This window comes from Pyrgilauda ruficollis, unplaced genomic scaffold, assembly GCF_017590135.1.
Source record: "Pyrgilauda ruficollis isolate IOZ18807 unplaced genomic scaffold, ASM1759013v1 scaffold11, whole genome shotgun sequence".
NCBI lineage: Eukaryota > Metazoa > Chordata > Aves > Passeriformes > Passeridae > Pyrgilauda > Pyrgilauda ruficollis.
Genome location: NW_024509210.1, coordinates 3,797,377 through 3,824,461, shown reverse-complemented (window position 1 = coordinate 3,824,461; position 27,085 = coordinate 3,797,377). Strand labels below are relative to the sequence as shown.

General features: G+C 38.7%; 1 protein-coding gene across 2 annotated transcripts in view; it reads right to left on the bottom strand.

Annotated features, from left to right (window-relative positions):
- Positions 1 to 27,085, bottom strand: part of FAM13C (family with sequence similarity 13 member C) — a 124,174-nt gene that overhangs the window by 54,466 nt on the left and 42,623 nt on the right. The window lies entirely within an intron of this gene.

The window sequence follows — 27,085 nt, the reverse complement described above, 5'->3', positions numbered from 1 at the left end:
CCAGGACATCTCCTCTCCTTAGGGAATGGAGTCTGCTGCCCCAGACACCAGGATCTGAGCCCTGGCAAAGCCAGTTCACAGGTGATTTACCATCCATGGCACCACAGAGATGTTCTAACAACAGCCAGTTATCTTCATGGGAATAAGTTTAGTACTTGTTTCCAACTCCTACGAGGAGATGCTCTTCCCAGGACCTGAACAAACCTCACTGAACAAGACTTTGCAGAGGAGCTTTCTTCTCCTTCTGGCTCAGAGCACCTCACAGGGGTCTCCACAATCACCTCTCTGAGGTGCTGTAGCACAGAGGGCAGCACTCAGCCCTTCGGTTTTGCATTCCCTGTTCTCCTCTTCGGTACATTATTTGTTTGAATATGTTCACATCCCACGTTTATGACAGATTTTTAAGGTTCAAAAAGAATCTGAAGGCAGTAATTTTCTCTGGGAAGACCTTGTGCCACTTTACAACAGCTGCTGACACTGAACAAATTACCTCCTTCACATAAATTTGGTCCCAATGCAAAATATTTGTGACTTGGATATTTCCTGTATGGATCTGCTGAAAGGGAGCAGAACCATGTGGGAAAGAAATTTATGCAGAAAGCAGCTTTACCACTTTGCTATCTATTGCAGAAGGGCAGCATACATTACTTCTCCCTTTTGAAGCATTTTAATCCTTTGTTGCAAAGCACATCGAGTGTTCTTAACGACAAGATCACATTTTCTATCTCAAATTGTAAGTCCCCTGACCCTTTGATAAACTAGAGAAAATTGGTTTTGGTTTTACACTACTCAGAGAGTTGTAAATATAAGAAAGACATTTTCATTCTAATTTAATGATATTTTCTGTCTAGCAGTTCTGCAGCATCAATCAGACAGATACCAATGACAGAAAAAATGTTCTATTTCAAGGTGAGCTATCCATTTTTAGAGAGAATAAAAGTCTTTATGAAATTTTTCAGAAGCAGAGCCAGTGAAAAACAATAACTAATCCTTTAAAACCTGACTGTAATATAGTTTCTTTTTTTTAAGATTATGAGGAAAAGACGTCTTGCCTTTATATTAACAAAAATGCTGACAGTACTTATTAAAAAAGAGCAATGAATGCTGTAGTCTAAATGTAGGCATGTTCCGGAATATTCAGACCTACAGTATCTTCCCTCTCTTTGCTAAAGCTTGGAGAACTGCAGCCTACACTTTCTAACCCAAATCCAGGCTCTCCAACCCACATTTAAGCACCTACACAGTTTCAGACTAATTTTAGGTAGCCACCAAGCTGAAAACCCTTGGCCAGTACACACACTGCTAATTCAGTGTCTGGGATGATGGTTGTAAAGGCTCTGAGATTATGCCTAACACTACAGCTGTGTTGATGCATGCTCTCTACAAATATAGAAAAAAACCCCTCCAACACACCCAAACTCAGCTCCAACAGTTATTAAGGCACCAACCCAATTACCATCTCGGGGCATATTTGTTCTTCTCTCATACTCCCTCGCTTTTCCTGTTCCTCACAGATCTGATCAACCACCCCAAAGTTCCTGCCTCAGCCCCTGTGGGTGCAAGAGGGATAATGCCAACCAGGATAACTCTGGGTATTTCCCACCAGCCCCAAAGAGGTGGTGCCAGTCATGGGGTGGTAGTGAGGGCCTTTGCTCTCTTTTCTCTCCCCTCAGCATTGCACTTGGCAGATTTCAAATCACTTGTATCACGCCACCAGCCACTTGAGTGTTTTGAGAGAATGGGCTGAAAAATGACTTTATAAACTGCCCAGTGGGAAAATGTGTTCAGGCAGAGCAGGGAAAAGCCATTCTCCAAAGCAGTACAGTTCTTACCACAGCATTACTCATAGCTGCGTGGAGAAACAGGAAAACCTGATCATCTATAGCCACCAAAAACTGAGCATGACTCAATTGGAGTGACTCACAGTTCTGACTAACCTGTTTAACAGCTCTTTTAAAAAAGAACCACTTTTGAAATAATTCCTGTGTGTTCTTCCTCAATTGCCTTCCACTGCACAGTTTTAAAGTGATTGCCAAAGCACAATCACAGTGCAGATCTAAGCAAACCACAACAAGGCATAAATGTATCTTCAAGCTTTAAATAATACATCTAGTTAATAAGTGTTAGGCAGATGTATTTGTCTAGAACCTAGCAGATTATTTCTTAGTCAAACACAAGGCAAATCCAGCTGAATGCCAGGCTAGGAAGATGGAGAGTTGAGTCATGCTCTCTTGAGTGCCTGTATCCAGCCTGCAGGTGCACGGCACTCCTCACATTCCTGCGCTGTGCAGTGAATTTCCAGCAGAATAAAAAAGTAGCTGAGTCCTCTCCCAGAAGAAAATGCAGCTGGGGCCAGGAACAGCAATGCTTTTAAGGAGAATTTGAGGAACAGTCCCCTCCCAGCATAAAGTAGTTTGCATTTTTAAATCAATAGGGATATTGTAATAGAGATGGAAGTTTAGAGTTCATTCATTTTAGCCACTCTTCAATGCAGGGTAAGTATTCCTCCTTATACACCATTATAATGAATCCTCACTATCAAAAATGTTTATAAAACCATAACTACTCTTTGCATCTGTAATACAGAGTAGATAAATCAATTTATTAATAGCTCATTCTTATAAATAGTCATATGCCAAACAGCAAACAGGCAGGAGAAAAGTAACCAAATGAAACCCATTCTCCAAGTGCATCATCAAAGACAGGGGTTTTCTGAATTCACCACTTACCATGAAGTGTCCTGTCAGCCTCTGCAGCAAATGAAGCTCACATCCACTCAAAGGAGCCAGAACTAACTGAAAAGGCTGGGAAATCAGCTGAGGAGACTTAAAGAAATTGCCCCTTATATGGTGCTGTAATTCATCTGGTGTTCTACTCTATCTCTTGGAGAGTCTGCAGAGGTACCACATTTCAAAATTACACTTAACATCTAAAACTACACATGCAATAAATCATCCATGTAACATTCCTCAAGAGTCACTAAGCAGCTTTATCTGACATTGCCACTAATGGAAAAGAGGATTAATGGGTTTTGCTATTATTTATTACCCTCCCCTTGACTGGAGAAAATCCAGTTGTTTTCCCCAAGTTGTTGCTAAGTGCCTTGACCCAAATCCCTACTTACAGCCTTAGGTAACAACAAACAGAAATGTTGTCATTTCAAGGGTTAGGCAGTAACCAAGAACAGATTAAATTTAATCCATACTGAAAGTACAATCAGATTGATGCATGGATTGATTGACAAGTGCTGAGGACCAGTCAAACACCTCTTTCTGCTGTCTGGAAGAAAGCTTCCATGTCATTTTTTTCAGAAAATGTTTACTTATATGTGCTGATGAACTCCTGATTTTCCACTCTCCTCAGCATCCTCACTCCCTTGCGTGCGCAGTGTATACTTTAAACAGATCTGGAATGGCTCCACACTCAAAAGTATGATTAAGTCATTACAAGTAATGCAGCAGTCATTGTAATAAACCTTTTAATCCACCTTCAGAAGTCTCATCTGATGCATCAAAGCCTCTGTATATAACAAATATGCCAATGCACAAATATTCAAATACCTTTTGATTCACAGCAATATAAGACTATAAAGCATTTCCCCCAGTTTATTTTTAAGAGGTGGTCATTTCATTTCCTTGGAAAAATTACACTATGCATAAACTGTATGATGCAACCCTGCATTCATTAATATTTCATTTGTTGGCAGAAGCCAGCTCCAATTTTCAAAATCCATTATGAATGTGGGGAATGATGCCCATGAAAGAGTGAGTCACAATACTGCTGCCACTTGAAATAAGTCATCATCATCAACATTTTTCATAATGTCCTCTGATCTGTGCAAAAAATAACTTTCCACTTAAATAGGAAAAGTTTGACAAAACTGGAAGCATATGTTTCAGATATTATCTCAAAAATAGTGACCTTTTCTGATGTTTTTAAAAGTAGTCTTAACAAAATGAAATATTTATTATCAGCAGCAATCTGCTTTCACAAAGTGCACAACCAGAATAACACCAGGACACGCTGGCTCCCACAGCAGTGAAATTACACACAGAACATTATGTAACTACATACAATGAAGTTACTATGAATTTCAGAGAGATAGTGAGGAATTCCTGAAGACCTCAGCCAGCTACCCAGACAGGGTTTTATTACCTGGCTGCATTGCAAAGGCAAAGTCCCAGCAGCCACTCTTGCTGTTAACTCTTGATCTCTGTCATGCAGAGAGTAACAGAGGAGTTCACCACCAGCAGTGCAGCTCCCCTGCTCCCAAAGCTCAGGCATGACGTGCACAGAATATCCAGCACTCAGCCCCAGCCCTCACCCAGACATTTCCCTGGAAAGACATTTGCATTTTAGATGGGGACTCCTCCCCATGGATCTCCCAGGAGATGCAGAGCTGGATTAGCCTTCTGCAGTAGAAAGTTCTGCTGGGCTGCACAGACACCCCACATTTCTCTTGCTATCTCCCACACTGTCATGTTTTCTTCACCTGCCTCATCTCCCACTTGCCAAGCTGCTGGTCTCCTCAGGCTCTCAAGAGCACAATCTTAGAAGTTGTTACTTAAGGTGTCCCCTCTGCAATTAAAGATTTTAAGGAAATAGCCTCAAAACTTCTCATATATAAGCAGACTGCCTCTTTCTTCCACCAATCAAAAGGAGATGAGAAGCATGTCTGCTTCCAACCTAGGCTCGTTGTCACTGTAACATTGATGTAGACAGCAGAAGAGCCATCCATGCCATGAAACACCCTAGGAATCTGAAAAACCACATAATTCCTATAAGTCAAGCCACCATCCAGACATCTGTGTTTCTATATAAGGTTCCACAGTGTGAAGTTTTCAGAATGTAATTTTTGCTGCTGCTTAGGTCAACAAGACCTCAGAACTCACTCAGTTGTAAGATTAGAAACAACCACACAACTGTGAGTATCTGAAAACCTGTCATTAATCTACTAAAACATCCATGTAAATCCATTTCAGATACCAGCACCTGCATAATAAAGTGCCTTCCTTCTATTACTCACACAAACATAAATGAAAAATATATCAGCACCATTTGAATCCAACCTCATATGGACCTACTTTGAACTGTTTCTAGCATGACTTTGCTAAATCCCTAGACATTGAATATGAGCTTGAATATTATTTCACAATTGCTATTCAAAGTAAGATCAAACCTGGAAACTACTAGAGTCACAAGTGAAGGGATGAAAAAAAGTGGTGTTGCTTTTTTAAAAATCAGTCTAAGAAAACTGAAGGGGACAGAAGAAAGGTGATTGCCTGGCAGGGACCTGCTGATGCTCTCTGGTTTGCTGACGCCAGGTCAGTAATCTGCTAAACCTGCCTTGTTCCACACACTATGCAGATTAACAAGACTTTTGACTTGTGGAACCAGAGCCAGGCTAAGGACAAGATAGAAAAAGGAGAAACAGCACTGCTCCTAATGTGAAAAAAAAAAATTAGAAGTTAATGAATTGAGTATAAGCAGAAAATAAACCCATTAAAATATCGCAAAGAGCACAAGTACCTCAGGTCATGGTTGGCAAGAAGGCTGACAGAAACTGGATTGGTCAAGTGGGCTTGGAAAAGGCACTGAAAGAAAACAGAGGAGAGAGGAATCAGTCTGGTGTTGAACTTGAAAAAGAAAAGACAGAGAAGTGAAAAGATTGAATCTTGATAAGTTTTCCGTAAGCACAGAATGAATTAATTATGATAACGGAAATATTAGACTAGAATAAAAGGTACTGATAAGAGCCAAGGTAATTTATCTTTCCAGTATTTACAGAGACAGAGAAATCCTTTTTTTCCCCTCCAAAACCTGCAATAAAGTCCTGCAAACCAAACTGTTTAGATGAGACTTCTTGTGAGTGACCCATTCTTACTGTGCAGGGTAAAGACACTGCCATGCTTGACATCTTTTCCAGCTATTGAGAAAAATAGTCTGTCAGATCTCTGAAAATTTGCAAACCTAATTATTCCAAGGCAGAAGTTTGGACTGGTAAATATGCTTGATTTGTTTTGCATTCCATTCAAAAAAAAAAAAAAAATCAGGGATGTTACACCATCTTTTTCATTGAATTGATGCTCAAACACAAAAAAAGCCATCTGGAAATTTCAGCTATGGAGCCAAGCCCAGGGACTGCTCTTTAACCTCAGTGCCCCAGAGTGAGGACTCAAAGCCCATGATATAGATACACAGACAGCAAATATGCAAACAGGAAAACACAATCTGCATTTCTCCTTTGTTTGCATATTCATCAAACTGCATTTCTGTATCTGCAAATGATAGTTGGTTGTGTAATTATTAATGCCATTCTTATATGCATCAAATCATGATAAAACTAATGCCAATTTTATGGAAAACTGACCTTTTTTGTGTGTGCCAGTTTTGATCTTCTGGTAGTTTGCTGGTACTCTAGGGTTGAGAATATTCTATGGAGTACAGTTTATAACAACCTCTGTGAGTCTGAAACAATTAGAAATAGTTACAACACTGACTATGACTTCAAATTAAAATCAGAATTATCATAAAATTAAAACCTTTTTTTTGTACCATTTTCCTTTCTGGATGTGATCAAAACCAGTTTGACTTCAAAAAAGAAGTTATTTATTAATAGTATGAAGACTTTTTCATGTGCAAATCCCTCAAGTGGGCATAAGATGTATACTGTGATTTACATCAGTCACAGAGAGATTTTCATTTTAATTCATTCTTTCCTATTGCCAGCTCTAATTTGCAGATGTTGTAGGCTTTCAGCCCAAAAACAGAAGCAGAAATTCTGGCATGTTCAATGTTTGGAAAAAATTCATATCTGCAATGATAGAGGCTAAATAGATAGGACAGATGGGCAGATGAAACCAAGGGACAGAAATAAATTATGTCTTGATGTTACCTGCTGAAGAGAAAACCTTGCATGGGTTTCTAGAGCCAAACCAAAACCACACTTTTCAGAACTCCATCACTTAGTCATCAGTGACAAGCTGATGAAAAAAGAAGTGAAAAGTACCAACACAGTACCTATTTTTATCCAAAATAAAACATTTCCATTTGCAGATTTTTTTTTTAAGAGAAAAAATACTAAATAGTCTATGCAGGGATTTACAAGGAAAAAGTAAGAAGAGATGCTTATCATCTCTCTTTATTTTCAGCCCCTCAACATCCTACCATTCCCATAATTCATGCACAAACCATACCAGGAGCCACAGCTCGATCTGCTTGTCCCGGAGTGTGAATATGACACTGTTCAGCTGTTCATTCCAAAGAGCCTGCCCCAAACTCTGGGCTACAGAGATCTAATCACTCTCGACCTCTCCTGCTACCATAATTATACCATAATTCAACACAACGGAGGATTAGGCCTCTGCATGCACCTCTTGGTTTAGTGACACCCAGTTGTCCTCATGAATCCCATTCCCCACACCTAAACACTACAGAAATGCTTCAATATCTTAGAAAAGAAAAATTACCTAGGAAGGTAGGGACTAATCTTTTCACCAAATGCAATCTGCATAAAGCTGCACTTTTCAGTCAGTCTCTCATTCTTTTTACCAGGCACAGTCAAGCTCAAGACACACATTGCTGAGCAGAAACACAGCCAAGTCATCTTCTGGCTGGAGATGACCCAGAACTGAGAGAGATGTTCAGGAGCTCTGGTGCTGTTCTGCTTCCTGAAGGCATTCTGACATATAAGTGCTTTCAATAAATGTGCTCATCACTCCTGCGGGGGGAAAGTCATGCCCTGAGCTCCTGTCCTAGTCTTAAGACACCACTGAAACAAGTAGATACTCCTCTGGAGGATGAGGGAAAGGTGTGCCAACATTTTTCCACAGAATTTTGTCAGACAAAATGAAAAGTCCACTGCCATTCAACACATAAAGCAGCCAATGCCCTCCCTCAGCAGGTTATTATAAAGTGTTTTGCACAGAAATCCTAGATTATAATTTTCATTTGAGAGAAGTCCTTTATTTAGGGCAGTGACATAGAAAGCAGTCATAAGTCCAGGTTACCAGTGGAATTGTATTGCTTCTAGTCTGTTCATTGCATAGGCTGACAAGAGAATGCCACAAAAACAGCTATGAATGCAGATGCATCCAGTTTTTCTAATATTCACCACTAAAACCATCAAAGATTTAAAACTGGCACCAAAACTCAGTGGCACTAAGTTTAATATTCTGACTGCTTGCAATAACTTTCAGGAGCAACATCATTTTACAGGTAATTTTACAGTATTCATTAGAATTCTAATGGAACTCAGTAGCATTGAATAATAAGTGTGCATAAAGATGCTTTAAGGTCAAATCCAGCATACATCAATGAATAGAAAGGTCATAAAGTGAGAACCAGCTCGGATGGAAGTTTAGTTTTGACTGACAGAAGTGTTGGTGAATGGTTTATTCCCAGGGAGTTAAACAAATGAGATCTGCTTCCTAGCTGGTGTACCATATGCATTTTCACTCAATATTTCACATGGGACACAAGTGTCTTCATCTTTCCTCATGGAAAACCTTGACTCATCTTCCCAGCCCCTACTAAAAACCTTAGCACAACACTCCTATAAGCAACAAGCACTGAGGAACGCAAAACTGATCGGCTTATTAACAGATATAAATATTTTCAAGGGAATATTTGTTTAAAATAATGAAGCAGTAAGCAGCATGGCCTGAAAACACTCCAAGTTACAGCAAGGTGTGCGCAGCACAGCTGCAGAGGGCTGTGGCAGGGCAGCTGATGCAGCTCTGTGCATTAGGAGCTGCATCCCACATGCCAAGTGTGCATGCACATCTCACAGAAGCAGAGCTGGGCTCTGCCAGGCCCCTCAGCCCCAGCATGCCCAGCACCCTCCAGGCTGCCAGGTGCTGCAATGCAGACTTGTTCTGCCTGTCTAGATGCTCTGTGGGAAATTGATCCTGCTTATTTATGACCACTACACCGTCAGAGCATCAGGAGCTGCTTTCTCAAGTCCTAGTGATGGGCTCCATTAATTTTATTGAAACATAAATTTCACATTAGAGTTTTGATCTCTCACTTTGACAAAGACATTAATTCTCAGACAGAAAATTTTCATGAAGCCCACATTATTTCCTGCTAGGATACTGTATATATTCTCTATTTCAAATTACAGAGAGCCTCTATACATTCTAATGATATATTATGCCATGTAATACCTTTATATGTAGTATGGAGTCCCAGAGTCCCTAAATTATTCATCATAATGTGCTTCAGAAGCAGAATTTGTTCATATCTCTTTAGGTAGTTGGAAGCACTGTGACTCTATTTAACCCATTCCACACACTAGCAGAGCTCATTTAGTTAATATTAAGCAAAATAAATAAGCCTTTTCCTTTGGTCCTCACATTTTAAATTAATCTAAGAGGTCCAAATCACCCTGTTTTACTTTCCGTTCAAGCCTTACAAATATGGACATCACAAAAGCTAAGGAACTATGACGTGACAAAAGGCAATGTGTACCTGAAGATCAAAGAGAGAAAATTAGCTAAGTGCTGGAGTAAATCCTTCAGGGATGTTGCTCACTCTCCATCCCTGCTGGGGAGATCAGGTTGGACAAATGTCTGTAAGGAATGGTTTAAGTGGAGCTCACCTTTCCATCAGGCAGAATTATGGATTAGATGACCTCCTGAGGCTTCCTTCAGATCAGTGAGGAATTAGTTTACAAACACAGCAGCATTAATCACTGTCTTTGCAGTGCCCTTCCTGGCCCTTGTATCTCAGAATGATGCTCAGGAGCTGCAGCTTCTACAGCAGCACCACAGAGCTGCTTCACCTCCTTCTGCAGGGCAAAGCACTGGCAATCAGAAACACTTCTGAGACTTGCTATAACTTGTGCATCTCCTTCTTCAGCTGGCTGTGTCTTACCCAGTAAGACAAAGTGTTCTAAAGCATTTCAAGCTACAGGCTTTCCAGTTGGCTGGCAAAACCTTTATACCTCATCTGGTGAGAAGGAAAAAGCAATGTACTTTCAGGGTTCAAAAAGTTGTGAGTTTGAGAGCTGTTTGAAGGGAATGAGGACTAAGGGAAGGCCTCCTGCACCTGCAGGTTCCTGGCACTGCCCCAACACCATCTGTGCAAAAACCTGTGGGAAGGAGAGATTTATATGTTCAATGCATTAATTTATTTTTTTTTTTCTGTTCTGCTTCTGGCCACTTACACTTCTTCTCAAAATCCTGTCACCACACAAACTAAAATAATGCTTTCTATTTTAAGGTTCCCTTGGTAGAAGCTAAAGGATGGTAATAGCTCCATGAAAGCCAGGCATTCATTTTTATCACCTCCTCACTGCCCAGTATCTCCAGGTCAGACACAGGTTTTCAATTTCCCTTTTGGCACCCACAGCAGGCCTGTTACAGGAACACACAGTTCTGTGCAAGCAAAAAAATCCAGAGACACAGGCAGCGTCTTTGTGGAGCAGGCAGACAGGAACTGATAGCGAAACCCTTGTGCACTTCGAGAGAAAATGGGAAAGTTTTAAAGTAATTTCTTATCCTGAAACTATTCATTCACTTATACCTAAACTATGGCTTGAAAAGTAATAGGAAAACCACAGGAGAAAGCATTTCCAGAGTTCTTTTTTTTCCTTTTTACCATACACCTCAAATAAATGACAGCTGATAAAACAGAAAAATACCCTTACATATCTGGAGAAGTAAACAGGGAACAATTCAGAGAGAACACCAGTGTACTTGCATTTTATCCTTTTGGCTTTCAAGTGACCACCTGCCTGAAACATTATGAACTGTCAGAACAGAACAGCATCATACATTTCCTTTTTGTTAGGAGAGTCTTATTCGTGTTTTTAAGAGCTGATTAGCCCCAAATGTTGGGGGAAGAAGACAACAGCACATCCTGCACTAAGGAGAATACTGCCATGCTGCAGAGGGGGTAACAGAGGTCAAAGCAGCGGCTGCTTTGTCAAACTAACCAATGAAAAATCTATTGTGCCATTGATGTCTCATTAATATGAATATTAGAAGGGTTTTATTATTTTTCACATTTTCAAGACAGGTCAATTCATTCCCAAGAATTTCAAAGATTCATAAAAGCTCTTTGAAAAAATTATGTTTTTTTCGGCATAGATTTGGTTGCAAAATCTGTGACCGGTATCATATCTGGACAACCACTATTACTATAAATGCAATAAAAGCCAAAAATTGACTAGGAGCAATTTTTTTCAGCACTACTTAAGATGCCACTCATCTGAGGAAATATATAAAAAGTAGAATATGCACTTTTGAAAAGGAACATAGATGGCATTCCAACAGAGAGTAATATAAAGCAATTCTTTCCCTATCATGAAATAAAATACCAAAAAACATTACGCCAAATGAAAACAGAATGCAAGTTCCTAAGGCTGCAAGAAAATGACCAAAATTATTTCACTATTCTGGAAATTCAACACGGTATCTTTGGTACCTGATTAAAAGCAAAACAACAACAACAACAACAAAAAGAAAATAAAAAAATAAAAACAAAACAAAACAACAACAAGAAAAAAATCCCTCTAAGATTCTTTTATTTATATGTCCAGACATACACAGAGATACAGTTATGTTTCTTACAGGTATTCTCCCTGCCTTTTGATGTTCTTATTTTTAACCCCACTGATAAAGTCAAAGCTAATTTTTCATTAAAAGCTACCATGATCACCAGTAGGACCTGTACTACGTCACTGAAGTGGAATAAAATGTATTTCTCATTGAGTTTTCCATCACTGGAGCATATAAATGAATTCAGGATATAAAAATATTCAGGTGATGAGTACCTTTAGGATCGAGCTTCGCAGCAGATGATATAAAATTCAGCAGCTCATAAGTGAGCTAAATTTTCAGATCTGTTGATCTGTCTTTAAGATTCTGGATTCTAAATACCTATATATGTAACATGCTGCAGTAGAACTTTGGAAAATGTTGAAAGAAATCACTTGTATAGTGTGTCACTGTGCACACCAGAGTCCTACCTCATCCTGGGAGCAAACATCCACAGGGAAGTGGGGGTTGTCATAGTAGGGTCATCTCTCTGGCACAACAATATTCATCATGAGTGGAAAATAATCTGAGATTTTCCAAACAACAGGGACACATACCAAGGGCATCCTGTTGTCACCTCACTCAGATGTTAGGGTTTATGCCAAACTTAAAACAAAGCAAAATAATGGAACTCCTAGAGCATCTCAATCACCTAAATCTACATCAGAATTATGCAGATATTTGTTTTGCACATTTTCAAGTATTACCACAATGCCTCTCCTTAAAAATAGACAAAGAAATGCATTTGAACTGCAGCAGTACTGTCTTTAACGGCTTGGTGTTTTGGGGTTTTTTTTCCTCTTCTCATTGTTTAAAAAAAAATAAGTATTGACATCTTGAGACCTTTGCAGTTGTCCTGGAGTCATTAATCTCTGGCTGACCTAATAAAATCAGACTTTACTTATATTTCACTGATACCGTGTGATAGTCTTGCATGCACCCCTCAGCTTCTTAGTTATTATATTTGTACCAGAGAACATGAAATATGACACTAGAAATAAATCTCTTTTGTGGAGAAGAAAAACCACTGCTGCATTTAAAATGTGAAACATTTCCAAAAGTGTCTCGTTCTCTATTAGCAGTACCATGAAGAAAGTAAATTTTTTATCCTTCAAGTGGAAGCCAGTATGGTGACTGTCATACAATTGCAGCCTCACCAATTCTACCATGAGTCAAAACAATAAAAACTCTTTAAAACAACTCCCTCTGCCAAGCAAAACAAACCTTCCTAAACTATTTGAGAAATTTCTTCTTCCTTGCAGTTTCTAAAAACTGACATTTTCTGAATTTGACCTTTACATATTCACATTCTGGCCCTTAATCGATTTCATTTCTATGTAAATACAGGAGTGCAGTTTGTTTTTACCGGTTTGTTTTTTATGTGCTCTTTGTGCAAAAGCACAACTACAATTCCTACAGAAGTTGTGCCCTTCTGTTCCCAGGGAAAAGACTCTCCCATGCCATCACTACCACTCTATTTTTCCTTTAGTCTCCTGCATAGGCTGCTCCTCTGTGTGAGAAATGCACCTGGCAAGACACTGCAGTGTTTGGAAATCAATAGAAAAGGAGCATAAAATGACAAAAGAAACTATCCAAACATGAATTATTTGTTTTTCAGTTCCAGCCCTTGTGTTTCTCAGTAAAAAGCACAGGCCTTGATGGTATTTTAGTTTTACCAAAACCAGAAATCATGCACTGTTTGAGGACAAACCAGGACAACATGTGTGCAGGCATATCTTTTTCCTTATCTTATGTTTATTATAGATCAATTTGGAGTTTCATTGCATCCCAAATATTAAAGAAACAACTTATAGATTGTTAATTTTACAGCTTGTGAATTATGATTCAGCCAACTTACATCCACCAAATCTCAAGAAAAAATGAGATTTACAGTGAAGTTAGCAGATAAAAAAAACCACACCACTAACCCAAGGCAGTACTGAAAAATAGGTCAAGGAAATGAGAAGAGTTCTTATGTCAGGAGCCCCTAATTCAATTTGCCTCATGTTTGAATCAAGAAAAGAATCAAAGATTAGCAACCAGTCAGAAAAAGTAACATACAGCTAAAATACAGGTGTAACAGATTTTTGATAGTTCTAGCTTTGACAGAATTGAAGTCTTTAAGTTTGGGTGGTTTTAGTTATTTATTTTGCCTACAGGGATTTTAAATTTTATTTTAGGTATTAATTTAATGGTTTAGGTATTATTTAATTTATTCTTAGGTATTAATCTGCTTATTAAACCCCACACACCATACTCAAATATACTACAATGTTTCAATGCATTTTGATTTTTGATTTTTGAAGAGTATACATGGTTATCTTCTCAGTCTTGTATCTTTCAGGAATCTGTGTCTTTATTGCCATATTCAATATTATAGAAAAAAAAAAACTTCATATGGCAATGTTGAACCCAGTAATCATTAAAGAAAATCACCCCACAAATGTTGTTTTTTTTTTTTGTTTCTGTGGAGTATCTCATGATAAGTACACCAACAAATGTATCTGAGGCACCTCAATCCTCCAGCAAAGCAGCCCAGAGCTAACCATAGGTTTATGGATACCTCTATGCTCACCTGAAGGTGCTGACACCCTCTGTGTCTTCAGCCTCCTGTTTTCTATTTTTTTACTGGCAGGCTGGGATATCATTTTAATTTCTTGTCTTGGGCAATTCATAGGCTAAATTAGGTTTGCCTCTGTATTTCTTTTTTAAGCAAGACAGAAATGCGATAATTGATAGCAGTACTAAATATTCCTTGAAATTGCATTGGCAGGAAGTCAGAGAATGATGTGCACGGGTAAATTGCTGCCACTCAGCAGCCCGGCCCAGTGAGGGACACTCATCTTCTGTGTGTGGCCTGAGGATACTGAAATTATTCTCATTTATTCAGGGACTTTAGGCCCTTTTGGCATCCTGTGTGATTTAACAGCCTCCAACTGACAGACACCTACATCAGACATTCCTGCCCCACTGTGTTATTAAATGTCTGGTTTTTTAATGAGAATCTGTTTTATTGCCTTCGTTTTAGATGCCATTTTAGAAACTTTCAGAAGGTTTTGACCTCCTTGAGCTTGGAACAGTACAGAAAGAGTCTTTGCTGGGGGCAACCATGTCATGGAGCGATTATTTTTAGCTCTTAAGAAAACCAGACCAAATATTGCCTCAATCAGGATAGGAAACTGCCTAAAAATAGGCATATCAGAAATCTTTCCTTTTGTCCAGTCTGTTTTTCACATCAGTGAGAAACATATCATATCCCTCATATCTCCCTGTGGAAACACTCACCAAACAGAGCTCAGACTCTGAGAAGCAGGAACCATAACCCCTCAAAATCTTGTCTCTAAAAATTTCATTTCCTGCATTTTCCAGCTGGTCCAAAAGCCAGCCAGTAGCAGAAGAAACCCAGCCTTCCTCCCCCAGCACTACCTTGGCCCCCTTTGAAAGGCAGTGGCCAGGCAGAGTAAGACACTGAGCCCAGCAGTAAAACATGCACAGTTTGTCCCTCAGCACTGCTCAGGTGGGCCATGAGAAATAATAATTATAGCACCTATTTATGTTTCCACAGGACAATTATCCACCCAAGGGTCCCTTGGTGCACTGGTTTCTGAACTCCCTGAAGATAATGAAGAGGAAAGAGGAGATTGTTCAGCTTTGGCCACCTGGATCACACTTCCAGTGTGAATTGATGCACTGATCCTGTGAAAGGTTGAACCAATGCCTGAGGTGTGAACATGCTGCTGTTTTTAATGGAATTTGTCCTTCAGCCAACCACAGCAATTTTAACAGCATTAGAAAAGATGCCACAGTAAAACACAGCTCCAACATTTAAACTATTTTTTAAGGCCTCACTAAAAGCTGAAATATTATCTCCATCTTAACATACACAAAGCTGCAAATAAACTGAAGGTATTGGCATATGTTTAAATGCCAGTATTTAACATAAGGAACAATGGTATAACATAAGAAACAATGGTATAACAAATGCCAGAACTGATCATTGCTCAGAAATGTCAGTGTCATCTCTCAAATTAGGCAAAAAAGACAATGAAACCCTCTCCCTCCCTAATAAAACTGTTCCTTCCTAGTCAGCAGGAACATGAGAAAGAATCTCTCTGACAAAAAACTATTTTTGTCCTGACCAGCAAGATATAACAACATTAAGAACACCCAAAACAAGAAGTCCAAGACATAGATGGATAAATCTATCCTTGTGATCAGGATATGAAAGGGAGACTTCAGGAAGATTCCAGAGCTCCTATGCAGTTCAAAAGAAAGATTAAATAGAATTTTGAAATATCTGGCTATTAAACAACAAAAATGCCATCTCCTCATGAGAAACTTAAATTCCCCTGAACATTCTTATTTAAAGGACAGAGGGAGAAAAGCAACAGCCAGTGACCAACTCAGGTGCCTGTGCTGACCAGGCAGGTAAGATGGACACTTGGGGTATTCCAGTAGCATTTCAGATGACAAAGAACTCCCTAAGCACCAAATGTCTCAAGTGTCCACCCTAAAATAAAGCAAAAATAGCAGCCTTCTCATAAAAATATGCTGATCCAGGTGTGGATATTCATATGAGTACTCACTTTCAGATAAACATGAATATCTCAGTCTGATGTCCAGATTATAAAGAGCCAATATATTTTGGCCAATTTAAAACTGAACTGGGAGAGACTACTGCTAATAAAATAAACAACATATAGGTAATTAGCTTTCTCAAAAAAAGTTTACCACCCTCTAAAGTGTTGTCAGAGTGCTGCTTTCACATGAGCATTGTGAAGCAAAGAAAATTATGATACTGCTGCATGTTTGACTTTTCACTCAATTAATATGAAAATATTTGTAGACTGACACAAGAAGCCAATTTTTACAGAAAAAAAAAAAAAGAACAAAAAGAAAAAATAAACATAAGTGTTTATAATTTGGCTATTTCCAAGGATTTCTAGCATGCTTCTACTGGAAACTTGCAACCACATCTGCTGTGGTCACTGCTGCAACTCTAATACAATGGGTAGATAAAGTTAAACTGGTTAACAGAACCACAGGCACTTCTTATTTTGCTGTAGTGAAGCTGGAGCTCAGCATGGGCTCCTTTTTCCAGTGTTTAATCAACTCCTAACTTGATTTTTATAACTTATGTGGGTCTCTACAGCTGCACTAATCCTAAATTGCCCTTTTCCTTACATTTCAGAGCAATTCCAGTTACCAGACTGCATCTGACAAGTAGACACATAGAAACATTTAGAACAAAAATCTCCTGTAAATCAAGTCATGGACACACTCTATAAATATATAATAAGAAAAATGCCTTGCTGCTTTAAGGTGCATTTTAAAACGAAGCTTGTTTTGTCATCAATCTGAGCAAACTCCTCAGAAAAAGACTGAAATGGACAGATGAATCTAATTCAAAGAGGGAGAATGAAGTGTTAAGAAGCTCATATTTCCTTGGTGACCACTTAATAATATTTTCATTAGCCTGCCTCACACCTTTCAGCTCCACTGAAGGAAGACTGAACAAGTTGTCCATCCCACATTAAATTGCAGGACAAGGTACCTCCTGCCATCCTGGAGCCTGTGTGCTTAAAGAACCCATAAGCTTGATGCACCTCTGGCTCCCGCAACCCTTCCTTGACCTCATCTCAGCCCTGGCAGGGGCAAGGTGTAAACTTAGCTCTTACCTGCCAGCCCAAAGATGTCTACATAGCACTGCAAAGGCAGCCTGCGTATTCCCAGAGCTCTGTGACACCTGAGGCTGTGTGCTTTGGGTGGATATTATCCAGGAGCCCACCCACTGTGTTCCTGCACCATCTGCTTTCCCAGCACAGCCACTTTACACTTTTACAAGCCTGGTAAAATCTGCTGTGGTCTTCCCTAGGTGCTCAGATGTGACCAGACTGAGGGTTAAAAATATTCTCAAATGACATTGCAGCAAATTTTTCTATTTTAATTATATACAGCTTCTTTAAAAATCTGTTACCACCTTTCAGGACAGTCCTTGCTCATATGAACAAATCCTTTAAAATGAAACCCACAAGAGAAACTAGAAACCATGACACAGACCATTCCCACAGGAGGCTATGGACTATGAAGGGATGCAGTTTTTTGAGCAGCTGAGAAAAATGGAAGCACTTTTTATATAAAATCGTAATTTCAAAAAAAAGTAGTAAACTTTCTGCATCAAAAAATTAAGAAATGCAATATACAGCACTCAAAACACGACTGGGAGAGAGAAAGACATTCTGGCTACTGCTCTGAAAACCTCTGTCAATTTAATTATCTTCAGGACAGGTGGTGAAAGAGTCACTGATTTGATTTTTTTAAGGGAGGAGCATTAAAAAAACAAATATTTTGGCACATTGAGGATTTTACTGGAAAGACTTATCCATGAGAAAACATCTGCAGCACACACTTCTAATAATGTTCTCTGTGACTAAATTACACTTTTAACCTACAAATGGTAAAGGTTGAAATCTGACAATTGTAAGGGCTTAACAAAAATTTTTTCTCAGATTTTATTTTGTAAAGAAGGAATATATAGCCATAAGCCAGCAATAATAAACCTATGGTCTGAATTTCAGTGAGGATATTGTCTTTCCTGTGACCACTTTAGTTTAGTCTCCAGAACAACCAAGTGACATGCATAAACAGCAAACTTTTCAGAACTATCTCTGAAGACACCTTAGGATTTTCTGCACTGAATCTGAACCCCAACAAGATTGCAATCATGTTGGGGTTTCTCCTTCATAGAACTGCCAAGATAAAAAATACGAAATGCATTTGTTCATTTGTGCTCACAAAAGAATAAATTATCCACTTATCAGTCTTCTCAGCAATGAAAATATTTCTCAAAATCATCAAGCAAGTTACACATCACCATTGATTTTAAACATCTTAGCAGCATGACTGGATGTTTGTGTGCATTCAATGTAACCCTTGTCTTTTCATTTTAATATTTAAAGTCTCCCACTTTCAGCTTTGCTGAGAAAGAATCAAAAGAAGCAGAAATAATACAATAGAAAATAGAAATTGCAAATAACAGTCATTTTTTGCCAGCCAACAGAAACAACAAAGGTGAGATGCAAAGTTAGCCCATGTGAAGCAGCTCAGCATGAATTTTTCAATAGCCTAGGAATATGCTATTTGTCTGGAAAATTACTGGACTTCAAATCTAGGAAGAAAAATGCCCTGCTGACATATTTATTTCAACATATTACAGTAAAACCAAAACAAAAATTCAGAAAGCTCACTTTTACAGCAGTTATAGTATGAAGCAGTAGCAGTGTGAAGTTTTGGTACTGTTTGGTTTTGTTTTTAAAAAGTTATTTCTTATGAACCCCTTATATAGGAAATGGAAAGTAAATAATCATTAGTTTTGAGAGATACTCTTATTTCTCTATATTGCTGGGTGTTACAAAGTTTCACAGCTGTTTCTCAGAATTATAGACTCCATAAAATGCAAAACACATTTAACCATAAATACTAAAACACTTAAAATATTCCATGCAAAAGCCAAATTGAAAGAAAGAATTCCTCCTTCTTCACCAGGAATCTGAGCTTTTACTAATGCTTTCCCTTATTCCATCCAGGCATAAGCCCGTAGATGTGAGGAGAAGTTATTGAGACATTTACTTAATAACAAAAATTTTCTGAGCCTTCTCTGCAGAATAAAAACTTTGCTCTCAAACTAGCTGAGTAGTAAAAGCAAAATGTTGCCCTGTTAATTAGAAAGGGCCTCCACAGCAATCCCCATTGGTCATACCAGAAGCTTTTAGACTTCATCCTTTTAATTACCTTCAGAAACATTTTTTCACAATTGTCCAGTACTGTAATACAGTGAAAAGCAATGCCAAATATTATTTTTGTTAGCCACCAAAATTATTTCATTAATTCATAAAGAGCCAAAACCCTAATTTAATTACTTCATTGAAGTTAACCATAATTGAATCTTTAGATTACAAGAAAGCCAAAGCAAAACAGACAGCATTTCAACCCAATATACTGGGGATTCGGGGAGGTTAAAATACTACAGCAAATGATGAATTATTTCATAAAATATAAGGCAAAATCAGAGGCTTCGTATATTTGTACAGCACTGTATTGCTAATGCTGTAAAATTGCCTTCAGTTGTGGGTTGACAACATCTCATGAAACTTGGTAATTAATTTATTGGCCTAATAATCCCCTCTTCACCAATCTGATAGAAATAAGAGAAACACCTTTCCAGCCATGTTCATCCTCTCTGGAAACATTTTGAAATTTGTTGCAGTAAATACCTGGCATTCTCATCCACCTGTGCAGAGAGGTTTTTGTGCCATTACTCTCAATTACTAAATTACTCCAAAAGAATGAAATGGAATTAAACAGTTAGGTGGCTTGTGGTAGCAAAGAAATCATCAAGAAGGATCAGAGAACTTCTTTCCCTACCCACTGAATTTCTATTCTCAGTAATAAAGCAAGATCTGATCCAGAGTTACATCACAGACCAGCAGCCATGGAAAATAACATTACCACTGTTTTCATGATGATTCATATCTCTAATTTTCTAATTCTCTTGACAGTCCTCACAGTCCTCCTGTGCCACAAACAGCATTAATGTCACACTGGAAGAAAACCACAGATCTTAAGTGCCATTTCTGCGAAAGGAGTTTGTAAAATTCATTATCTGTTATTTCCCAGGCTAGGCCATTTTAAAAGATGTATCTGCAGGAGAGCAACAAAGTCAATGGGCAACACAGTTCTTCAATATTGCTCAGAATAACAAATCACACAAAGAACAAAATAAAAACATATTTGACCATAAGAACAAAACCTAAAATATTCCATATTGACAGCTATCATTTTAGGAAAAAAATCTCTGCATACCATCTTTCCCATGCAGTCTGAGTCATGAAAAATGCAAAATGCTAAAGTTAGGGTAGAAAGCTAAAACGAATTCAAGTAGTTGAAGAGTTCTGCTCTCCAACTTTGTTTCAGCAGCAAACAAAATCAGCTTTGAGACGCTTTCTTTCATCCCCTCCCTACGTGAAGAACGATTTGCTCATTAACTCCCTCTGAAACTGAGGAGCAGCTCCAAAAGCAGAGCCCGGCTCCCGCAGCTGCTTAGGCTGGCATAATGCGCTGCCATTAACATCAGAACGACCCCATTCCCTGGAGCCAAGGGCTGCTCCACACACAGCCTGCAGGAATGGCACATGCAGAAAGAGCTGGCTATTTATATATTTTGCATCTGCTTTAATTACCCTATCACTACAGCACACAACAGCAACACAATTTATAAAGCACTGACAAATTGTATGATAATTGAAAAGCCCAATTAACAATTGTCACACCATGGGCAGATTTTATTTGATTCAGCAACAGTAAAAGAAAGAAAAATTTAGAAGGAAAAAAGGCTCAAAGGTATGTGAAGTTCCAGAGGAATCCAAGTCTCTAATGTAAAGTATATTTAACATGTTTGAAAACTATTCTCCTCAATAAGGGCTCTGATTTGTGAACATGCCTCTTGAACCCATTCTCTGGAATTTTTTCCCCCTCATTAACATAACTGGTTTCTCTGGAAGATAATTTTATCCCATAGGAACCATCAAGAGCTAAGAGAATATGCAACTTTATCTTAGCAATTTGCATGCCATCATAAAATGTTTCTGAATAGAAATACAATCAGCGGCTACACTTGGCAAAAGTAACACTCAAATGAGAGTTACCAATTAACTCTAGTTAGGAAAACCCCTGGGTTTATACTGATGTCACATATGGTATTAAAAAATCCACAAAAATTTCACAGGGACTGTGAGCTGGTCTTGAAACCATGAGAGTAAGGTGCCAGAGCAACATAACAATGATGAGCCCCCAGGAACAGAGTACTGGAAATCCTTATTTCATTGACAATTAATTGTTCAAATAGATACAAGCCAAAACTATAATTGAGTATAAGGTTAATTAATAACTTCACAGCAGCAAATAGGTTAAAAATAGGATCTCAATTTAGCTTAAACAATTATACAGCTAAAAATTACACTCCTAGGGAAGTTTGTGTATGTAAATGATAGTATAATGAACCGGACCCAGACCACCACATATACGTTGTGAATTTTGTTATATGAGTGTAGTGACCACATCACCTGTTTCTGTATCATTCTTTGTTACCTTTTTGTACAAAAGGCTGTGCTTGCACCCTGAAATGAGTGATGCCTGGCACCCCATTCTGCAGAATGACAACACCACCAAATAGCTCACTGTGTTGATTGGTTCTTGCACGCTGGGTGAAAGAACCCTGCTTGAGGGACAGCCACACCACACAATGCTTCCCTGTGGTGCTTTATACATCCTTCACCCCTAAAGCATCTATTGCCCAAGGTGATTCTACTCAGTTCCCAGTCAAGATACGTCACCAGCTGGATCAGAGACGCAGCCCTGTCATTCCAGAGAGGTTTAGACAGGTGCACAGCTATGTCAGCAATGAAACCTTGCTCTTTGATAGGAGAGACAGACTCTAAGTGTGAAGCAGAGCAAGCCCAGCCTCAAACTTTGGAGGAATTATGAATCTTCTAGCTCAAAATAGTGTAAACAGGACTGACTTCACTTTTAGACAGACTACTCAAAGCTCTTAAGTTACATTATTTCTATTTTCATAAGAAATCAACAGGAAAACAGCTTCTGTAATTCTACTTCTTCAGCTCCAGCCTGGTATGACTGACCCATGATCCTCAAAGCAGTTTCAACTCTCAGGGATATATATTAGTGCCTGCCTCATTCAATTTACCATGGCACTGTTCTGCTGAGATACAGACACCTGTTTTACAGCTGTGAGACAAACAAACTGCTTGACAGCAATTAAGGTAAAACTTTGCTTTGGTATAAAGTCTGGAGAACTGCTATTTCAGTCTGTCATTCTCTCTGAAGAAAGGGTGAGATGTCAGCAAATTTTAATGACTGCTGTTAAGGGGAAATGAGGGATATTCAGAGAATTATACTTGCAAATTTAAGTCTGGTAACCTAAAACTTCTGTGGAGTTTTACTCTCAAAGTCTCAAAGCTGGAAAAGAAACCACTGAGCTACAATTTACAATGATTGCCAGCAACACTTTCTAAGGATTTTGCACATGTCACTTATTACTGGATTTAATTTTACTAGACTGGATGAAAGCTATTCTCTTTTGCTTGGAAAATACTAAAAAGTTCTTTCCTTTCTAATTTATTTTTTCTAATTTCTATCCTTTCTAACAGTGAAAGTTAGAAATGAAAGCTTGACCTTTGGCACAATTCCTGCTTACAAAGTGTAGTTCCATAATTTCTGTCTGCATCCCCATTGAAACCACTTGAAAAATTCCCTGTGGCATCCCCTGTGTCAGTATCCAGCAGAGCTGAGTTATCTCTGGACAGTGGATCACAATCCCCATAATTATTCATCTATCAGAGAAGATGTGGCTGTGTGTCCTTAGCCTGGATCCATCCATCCCTCCATGCCCACAGGCAGTGCCAAAAATGACTGCACTTATTTTCTCTTGACCAGCCTGATTGCATAGCAGAAAGAAATCCTGTTATAGACATTACTGTGGGAAAAACAAAACCACCACACAACAAACACAAACAAAGCCCCAAAACTTCAAAAAGTCAATGCAAACAGTGGAGTAGCAGTAAGAGTGATGAAAACAGGTCATTCTAGAGGGATGTTGGGGAGCCCACACGGTGCTGTCGTACCACATCACACATCACCCTGCGGTAAGGCTGTGCAGGCACACCATGGGGAACTAATATTAAGCTGATATGGTCAAGCTAGAGCAAAATAATATGGATGCATTGCTCTTTAACCAGGTTTACTTGGGTTAAATTCATATCAAGCAGCAAAAAAAGCCTCTTAAAACCAAAGGAAAGGAAGCTTCATGTAGAATTTTACATCGCTTCAGCCAACACCAAGGTAATCCCATGTACATGAGTATGCGTGAGGACAAACATACAAAACAGTGAATTTCTCTAACATTCTCACGTAAAAAATGTAAAAAGTGGTTTTGGGAGAGTAATGCAAATCCAGAAGATTTTACTGATAAATAAGTCTTCATCGTTGACCTCATTACCAAGGAAATCTGAAAACCAGATTGTTAATTTTCTGTATTTTGTACGTGAGATGACAAAAAAAAAATAGCAAAACCAAAATAAAACAAACAAGCAAAAGCCTAAAAGTAGTCCCATTCTTCTGCAAGAGGCACGAGTATCTCAAGCTTACTGTGTAACCACAGATTTCCAAACCTTGGTGAATTCCTAATTCAAAGACAGAAAAAAAAAAAAAAAACACCAAAAAACAAACAGCAGTTTAAAACAGAAAGTGTGAACAGACAAAAAAAAAAAAAAAAAACCACCAAAAAACAAACAGCAGTTTAAAATAGAAAGTGTGAACAGAAAAAATATCAGATCAGAGGAAAAAACAGCATGAAAAGCTTTATCACACATTCGCCGTTGCTTGTTATTTTTTGCCATCTTTGGTCTTCACTACAAATTGCCATCACGTTTGTATATTTTAGGAAAAGAGTATGTGGTGAGCAAAGGAGGGAAGAGAAACATCAACCTTGTGATCCCTTCTTCTTTCAAAAGACACTTCATCCACTTCAGTCTTGGTGGACCTGCTAGTTTGTTAATCCCTAGGGAGTTTCTGACAAAACATCCTTGATAGATGTGACAAGGTATGTCAGCTTTGTATCACTAATATTTTGTACTCCAAGGGCTGCAGTTACTCTGCACATCTCTTTCCAAAAGGCAACATGATTATTCTGGCATTGGAATAGGCAGGACAAAAGACCAGTTTCCCATAACAACAGCACTGCTGTTTGAGCCTGCTTGATTCAGCAGCATTTAGCAGCATGCACAGACAGCCTGGTGACACTGCCCTGGTTACAGTGACATGGGTGTATCCCCAGATACCCTCAAATTTAGCCAGCAGAGCAGGTAAATCTAATTCAATTTGATAATTGGCTTTTACATTAAAACAGTAACAAAACCCAAAGCCCAACCGGATGGATCTGCCTTGATTTTTTTTCCCGAAAGAAAAACATCCTGCAGCATTTCAAGATTCCTGGATATGCTAATAATCTGTCCCCCAAGACAGACATTTTTATTTGCCCTTAATACTAACTTAATACAGGGCTTAAAACTGCTTGATAAGTACTCTGTAGATATCTATCAAACACATTTCTGTATATCTGATTCCTAAGCTGAGAGATTGGTATATGTCCTGAGCTTAAGCCTTTATGAAAGATAACAGAAAATCAGTTGGCAGGGAACTTGTGGCATCACAATGGTTTACTTTAACAGGGTGTAACAGTAAATGAAAGAAGGCTCTCGGTACACAACATCAAAGTCACCAAAGTCTGTAACTTGCTCACCTACAGTGAGTTGTCCTCACTTTTCCATGATAAAAGGAATCTGATGAATGTTAAATTACTGGGACAAGTTTCAGTTGTGGAATATAAGAGCACTTGACTGAAGTAACTGAAAAAAGGGAAGCATCATCCTGTTTTCTCTGAAACTCTTTTGTTATAAAAGCAGCAGCACAAAGGCATTCCAAAGAACAAAGAATTCCATGTCAGGGATGTGAAAGGAGGTGAGTGGTAACTAGCCTTGCCCTCAGTTCAGAACTGGCCATCAATTTGGGAAAGCTAAAGTAGACTTCCTGTGCTTTCCCAATCATGTACTCTTGAGAGCATCATTCTTGGCTGAAATATTTGCTGAGAAAGTGGGCAGCAATTCCGTGTGCTTAGATTTAAAGAAAAGGTGATTTTATGGCAACCAAACACCAACATTTTGGTTCCGAATCAGGAGGTTTCACAATATACTCAGCAGGCTTCTTGTCTGCAATACTTTAAACCATCACAGCAGACTGAGACTGCAGCTCTCTGTCCTACATACTGATTTCATGGGGTTTGGTCTTTGTGCATATTTTGGGGAGCAGATTGTCACATCTAACAGCTGTTTTCAGAAGTGACCTTGGCGTTGGATAATTGTTTTAGACCAACAGTAGAGCTCTATGCAAATAATGCCCCTGCTTGCAGGAGGGCAGCTCACTTCACTCAAGTGCTCCAGTCCATGCACAGACAAGACACCACCTCAGACTGTGGCCAAGTGATTCGTTCACCCTGCTTTGCTAGAAACAAATTACTGTGCATTTTCACTTCAGCAGAGTGACAGTAACAGACAGGTGGGGTTACAGCTTTATTGACTGGCCTAAGGGCTTGCAGAGTGAATATTTACCAACAGCATTTACTTAGTTTTGTTGAAACGAATACAAATGAGGGAGGAAATTCACATCAGCAGCTAGCCCACTTAACAATACTACTTAAACAAATAATAAAGTATTTCTTTCAAGAATGGCATATTCAAATGAAATTCCTGGGGGGAAAAAAAAGCCTTTTGCAAAACATCAGACCTTGGTTGTAGAAGAATGCATACCCATGAACTTAAGTTGTCTGAGAAACATGAATCTAGATGTCTCAAGGACACAGACCTTAGGGTGCTGCAGAAACTTCAGTTAGGGAGACAAAATCATAGCACAAGAATTTTCCAGTAATATTTGAGAAGCAAACAATTTTTCTATTCAAAATTGTTGAATAAAAACAAACACAAGACAGAAAAATTTGCTTTAATTCCACTCGTTATCTGAAGGGATTTGACCTTAAATCCCTGAGAAGAGTGCCCTAGCTCCATCAGAGTTCAAGCTGAGCAGTCACAGCCTGATGATACACTCCAGCATTTATAAAATACATTTACACACACTTTTTTCCCATTTTTATTTCTCCTCTCATTGCAGCTACTGAAATTCAATTGTTTTATAACCCAGATGGACATCCAAACAATTACTTGTCAACAGTATGACAGGAAGAACTTCAATTCAGTGTGACTAGAACAAAACAATTGCCAGTTGTTTGACTATAATCAAAAATGCAGAAATAAAACCCCCCGAATTTCTGCCTCAGATCCAGCAATGAGTGAGGAGCATGTGCAGGTCCCCCAGCAGACCTAAGCCATCACTGTGATTCAGAAGATGCCCCCTCACAGAACAGATGATTGTTTCAACAGGACTTGGTAATTTCTATAGTGATAGAGCCTTGACATTGGGAGGTACTGTCTGCTGGCAAATGGATGCACAGTTCTTTAAAGTATCTTTTAAAATCTTCTCCCTTGACTTTTGACTTCCAAATGATGTGCTACACTCCCTCATTGCTCTGCTAGTATTTGATTAGCTTTTGGGAAATGCCAGCCTGCTTCTGCTTCAATGGTTTTGTTTAAAACCTTGAATTATCTTTCCTAGTTCTCTCAAAAAGCTATTTCCTACCTAATGTGGTTTATTAATCTGCTGCATTACTGGCACAGCAAACAGAATATTAAGTGGGATACTTCAGCAGCATCTGGCAGTATGAAATATTTGCGAAATACTTGAAATTGTTCTGAACCATAGCATCTTTTCCTCAGCTGTTTTGCTGGAGAATTCAAAAAACTTGGTCTCTGAAAAAACTTCACTGTATCTTAAAGACTGGAATGTGTACCATGATTTTC